The 6,373-nt window shown below is 34.9% G+C and overlaps 1 pseudogene; it reads right to left on the minus strand.

Moving 5' to 3' along the window:
- Nucleotides 1-4,598: 4,598 nt before the first annotated feature.
- Nucleotides 4,599-5,552, minus strand: LOC114211346 (tRNA-splicing ligase complex subunit RTRAF pseudogene; annotated as a pseudogene).
- Nucleotides 5,553-6,373: the final 821 nt, after the last annotated feature.

The following is a 6,373-nucleotide window of genomic DNA, read 5'->3' on the forward strand; positions in this document are numbered from 1 at the left end:
TATCTTCATTTTAGATTTCAGAGTAAAAACTATATGGAACCTGGGATAAAGAGGGTAATTCCATAATGTTACAATGGGTCAATTTATCAAGAGGAAATAAAATTTCTAAATGTTTGTGTACCTAATGACAGAGCTCTAAAATAAAGCAAAACTGGATAGAACTGTAACTGACAAATCCACAATTACTAAATATTTTAATACCCTATCTCAATAATTAACAAGTAGAAAACAAAGATATAAAGACTTGAAGTGGGTATTGACCAATTTGAACTGTGTCCTTTATAAAATTCTCCACCCAGCTACAGGTACTTTTCAAGTGAATAAGTGAAAGCAAACACTTATTAAGGTAGACCATATTTTGAGCCATAAAACAAATCTGAATACATTTTAAAGGAGTCAGGTCATACTGTGTGATGTTCTCTGAACAAAATTTAATTTTGAATAAGTAGCCAATAACAGAAAGAGATCAGGAAAAACCACAATATTTAAAAACTAAAAAAAATTTAGATTAAAAATCTAAAAAAACAAACAAACAAACAAACAAAAACCAAGCAAAAACCAGAGCTCCTGGGCATAAAGAGCAGATTGTGGTGGTTGCCAGAGGTGGAGAGTGGAAGGTGGGCAAAATCAGTGAAGGGGTGTGAAAAGGTACAAATTTCCAACTACAAAATGTATAAATCATGGGGATATACAGCATGGTGACTACAGTTAATAATACTGTATTGCATATTTGAAAGGAGATAGGACAATGGATTTTGAAAGTTCTCATCATGAGAAAAAAATTTTGTAGCTATGTATGGTGATGGATATTAACGGGACCTACTGTGGTGATCATTTTGTGGTATATACAAATATCATTATGTTATATGCACCTGAATTCATATAATGTTATATAAGTTATACCTTAATTAAAGAAATTAAATAACATACTGCTAGTAATCCAAGTTTCAAAGAAGCAATAAAAAATTAAAAATATTTTGAACTAAATGGAAATTAAAACAACTTATGAAAATACGTGAGATGCAGCTAAAATAGTAGTTCAGGGGTAAATTTGTAACACTAAACAACTTTATTAGAAAAGAAAAATAATTCTCAAATTAATGATCTTAATTTTCATCTATTAAGAAGCTAGGTAAAGAAAAGCAAATGAAACCTAAGTTAAGCAAAAGAAAGAAAATGATAAAGATCAAAGAAGAAATGAATAATATTGAAACATAAACCAAACAGAGAATATCAATGAAAGTAAATGTTGATTATTTGAGGAGATAATAAAATTGATAAACTTCTAGCTAAAGTAATCAGGAAACAGAGAAGATGCAAATCATTAATATGAGTATTGAGTTAGGTGACATGATTACAGATTTTACAGACATTAAAGATATTAAGGGAATATATGAAAAACTTAATGCCAATGAATATGACAAATTAAGTGAGCAAATTTCCTGAGAACACAAACTTTCACAGCTCACAAAAGGAAAAAAAAAAAAACCCACACCAGATAACCAGATTAGCCCTATAACTATAGAATAAATTAAATTTTGTTTAAAACCTTTAGTTAACCTTTTCATAGACATCCAGTTTCCACTCTGACATGTAATGAGTGTGGAACTTATCATTCAGATCCTCACGGTGAGAAAAAGCTGAACAAATGGAAAATTAAAGACTTTTCTTGGGCCTTTTAGCAAGGTGAAATATTAGGGCAAACTGCTACCCCCAAATCTGGAGAGATGGACACATCCAGAGAGATACAGAAATCAAAATCTGCTTACCTGGAAAAGAAACCACTGGAGCCTTCAACTCTAGTAGGAACACTTGCATGGCAATTTGGATGAGTTGCTGAAGACTGTGTGGACTTGAGGAAGAGGGAGAAATTCTTGGGGCCAAAGCATTAGGGGCTCTCCACGTTTATAGTTAGTTATTTGGGAAATGCAAATTAGAACCACAATGGGACACCATGATACAATTATTAGGCTGGCTAAAATTAAAAAGATTGTTTGTATCAAGTGTTGATGAGTATGTGGATGAATTGGAACCATCATACACTGTTAGCAAGAATGTAAAATTTTATAACCACTTTGGCAAACAGTTTGGAAATTTTTAATAATGTAAATATATACCTTTCATATTACCCCAGCACTCCATTCCTAATATTTTCCCATGAAAAATGAAAGCATATGTCTATACAAAGACTTGTACAAGAATGTCCATAGAAGCTTTATTTATAATAGCTCCAAACTGAAAAAACTCAAGTGTCCACAGCAGGTGAACTGACAAACTGTAGAACAGTCATACAGTGTTATACTACTCAGAAATCACAAGAAACCAAGTATAGATTAAAAACTTAAAAAAAAAACCAGTTTGGTTGAATCTTTAAACAATTATAGTTCAGTGAAGTCAATGAAGAGTACATAATTTGTGATTCCTTTAGTACAAGGATCTAGAAAATGCAAACTTATCTATTGTGGTGGAAAGCAGCTCAGTGGTTGCATTGGGGTGGAATGGGGTGTGGGTCAAGGAGAAATGGATTACAAATGGCACCAGAATCTCTTTTAGGTGATGAATATGTTAATGATTTTTATTACAGTAATAATTTCATGAGTGCATAACTATATCAAAACTTATCAAATTGTTTATTTTATTCGTGTGGATTTTATTTTTATGCCAGCTGTACTTAATATAATTTAAAAAATTACTGATCTAGGACTAGTGAAGGCTTTGGAACTTTTGCAGTAGAAATGCAGAACTTTATAGAAGCAACTCTTCTACAATCCAGAGTACTTGCCACTGTCCAGGAAAAAATAGCCCTAGAAGAACAGGTCACAATAACAAAACAATTATAAACCATTCTGTGTGTTGTATGGAAGTGCTGAATCACCGTATTGTATACCTGAAACTTATATTACACTGTATGTTAACTAACTGGAATTTAAATAAAAAGTGAATGTATTATGTAGTAAATTAGGTATAATTAAACAGAGAATTAAGGAGCCAAAATTGGCACTGAAGGAAGTCATGTAGAGAACAGAATGAAGTGACTGAAAATATTAAAGAGTGACTGAGAGACATGGAAAACATTTTAGAATAAATATAAGAGATGGGGCGCCTCGGTGGCTCAGTCAATTGAGCAGCTGACTCGATTTTGGCACAGGTCATGATCTCAGAGTCCAGGGATGGAGCCCTTCATCAGGCTCTACACTCAGCCAGGAGTCTGCTTGAGATTCTCTCCCTCTCCCTTTGCCCCTCCCCTGCTTGCGTGTGCATGCATGCTCACTCTCAAATGAATAAATAAATCTTTTTAAGTAAAAGAATAAATACAAGAGAGATAATATGGAAAGAAGTAATGCATAAGAATTTTCCAGAAATCAAGAATTCATTAGATGAATAAAAATAAATAGAAACCTGGACACATAGTGAACTTGCAGTACCTCAAGGAACAAGATTTACCATTTAAAAAGCCACCGGAAAAGAAAGATCATCTGAAGGAAGTACCAATTAGATTGACACCAGAGTTCTTATCAGAAAAAAATAGTGGCATAATGGAATTAAGCATAATTAGACATATTTAGGGCGTAACAGAGGAATATATTGAAAATGCTGAGCAAAAAATAACTATCAACTGAGGATTCTATATATGTACTGTTTTCAAGAATAATAGTGGAAAAAAAAGACAAAGACTGAGAGCTTACTAATCAGAGATTAATCTTCAGTGAAAAATCCATTAAAAGTTTGCTTCAGGATGAAGAAAATTGAATCAAGAAAGGAATACAAAAGTATCCAGGTGAGTAAAGAAATTAGTCAACAGAGAGTTAAAACTAAACACTCACTGTGGAAAACAATCTTTAATACTGATTAATTTGAGAATTTTAAAAATAAGGTAGAAATAAAATTCTAGACAAAAGTATTACATGGAATTTGTGGAGCAGCAAAGCAAGAATCCCAATGTCAGAAAAATCTGTTTCTTTAATTTGCCTAATTTAAACCTATAAAAGAAGAAAAAAATATGACTGTCTCAGTGGATATAGATAAGACATTTCATAATAGTCTAACAGCCATTTGTGTGGAAAAAAATGACAAACTGAGGATAGAGGGTGATGTCCTTGATTTGGTAAGGAGTAATCTGTGTAAAACCAACAGGAAATATCACTTAAAATGATGAATTTTGTTTGAATGCTCTCATTAAAGTCAGCAACAAAACAAGAATGCTTATTATTATTACTCCTGTTATGATCCCAGCCATTGCAGTAAGATATGAAAATGGGTAAGATTTATAGTTAAAAACAATGAAACAAAATTGTCATTATTTGCAGACTATAATGTCCACATAGAAACTCCAAGATAATTGGCTCATGATTAGAGTGAAGAGAATACAGCAAAGTTTCTTTCTTTTTTAAAAAAAGTTTTATTTATTTTAGAGAGAGAGAACACAGAGGGGAGGGGCAGAGGGAGAAAAAGAGAGAGACAGAGTCTTAAGCAGACTCTGAGCTGAGTGTGGAGCCCAATTTGGGGCTTGATCTCCTGACCCTAAGACCAAGACCTGAGCTGAAGAGTTGAACGTTTAACCGACTCTGCCACCCAGGCACCCCATCTTTCTTTTTTTTTTTTTTTCCATTTCCTGAACTTTATTAAAGAAAAAGCAATGATGGTGAATCTCGAGAACAATTTTCTAGGATTCTTCCTTGAAAATGTGACATTTGATTTCCAAACACATGCCAGAGCGTAAATGGTTCCCAATTGTACTAAGTAGGTGAGAAGCTGAAATCCTAAAATGTTCATCTTCCAACTTTCCCCAGTCTGTGGTCTGTCTTTGGATCAGCAGTAATTGCCTGAACAGCTACTGTGGCTTCATGAATTTTTGTCTGTAGCTCTCTGAGCTCTTCTATATGCAGCAATCGCAGAATTTGAGCAGCTTCATTAAGAACTGCATCTCCTGTGTCAAAACCAAGAATATGTTTGTCTAAAGCAACAGGCAAGCCCTCTTTCGTTTGATTTGCTTTAGCAACTGCATCCTGGGTCAGGCGCTCCTGGACCAAAATGCGAATTGCCTTAAGCATTACCAGGTAATCATCATGACGCTGAATCTGAAGAAGGTTAGCCAAAGCCATTACACCAGCCTTAAAATCAGGATTATTTACATCCAAGTTGATCAATGGCTCTGCATTTTTAGCTGCATTGTCAGCATTTTTTGTATTATCAGGTACCAAGTCCTTGTATTTTTCAGCATTATCTCCATATTCAAGTCTAACAGCTAAACCAAGAAGCCAGTCAATTGCTTCTTGTCGCTCTTGAATCTTGAAAGGACAGTTAACACCTTTGAGATACTTTTCAAAGAACTTGGGCCAGTCACTGCTGTGGATGTTTCTTAAATTACCTCTATCTTCAATCTTGTAGTGTCTGATTTTCTGGTCTTCAAGCCAAACAATAAAGTTTCTAAATTCTGTTTCATCTTTGCAATTGAAGCCAGCCGGGTTGTGGTAGTCGAGGGCCGTCAGCTTGCATCGGAACATGGTCCCCGCGTCTTGCTCTGGTCCCCCGGGGTTCGGCCGGGAGAGGACAGGCGAGGAAGAGCGGGCGGCGCAGGCACCGGCGACGCGGCAAAAGGGCCCCATCTTTCTTTTTAAACAGTGTGATCTCTACACCGAACATGGGGCTCAAATTCACAGCCCCAAGATCAAGAGTTGCATGCTTTACCAACTGAGCCACCCAGTATTATAAAATAATGCTATATTCTTATAGACCAGAAAAATTGAAAATAACTTTAAAAAGTTGATGTCTACAATGACAATAAAACTATAATGTACTTGGGAAAAACTTAAAATAGTATACTATTTGATCCAAAAATAGATTGACAGAATAGAATAGAGCGCTCAGAACCAGCCTGCATATTTATTGAAACTTGATATATGGAAGGTGTCATCTGGAGAGTGATTATCTGTGCATTTAAATTACGTGTAAGGAAAGAGGTTATCCAGGAGGAAGCAAAGTGCAATGGGTCTGTATTTCTAGTAAACTGTATTAAGCGCAGGAAGTGGGTAAATAGAAGATGGCAGACACCCTCCTGGACCAGATTTGGTTCAGAGAAGCAGAGACAGGGCTACGCAAAGAACCACACAGACAAGCTACGTTTGTAGCAAATAGTCTGATATTTTAACTATCTGTAGTGTTAATGTTAATGTCAACCCCATGCTTATTCAAGCTGGAAAGCATTTGTCATATTATTCTTGTATTATTCTATATGTTTAAAATATAAAAACAAAATGAACCCAACATTAATGACCATTACTATATTTGAATAGAAAGCCAAATGGAACATTTGCAACGACGTGGATGGAACTGGAGGGTATTAAGCTGAGCAAAATAAGTCAATCAGAGAAAG

The sequence above is a fragment of the Eumetopias jubatus genome, unplaced genomic scaffold (assembly GCF_037043125.1).
Source record: "Eumetopias jubatus isolate StellerSeaLion01/CBP00866 unplaced genomic scaffold, mEumJub1_p1.0 scaffold_13, whole genome shotgun sequence".
NCBI lineage: Eukaryota > Metazoa > Chordata > Mammalia > Carnivora > Otariidae > Eumetopias > Eumetopias jubatus.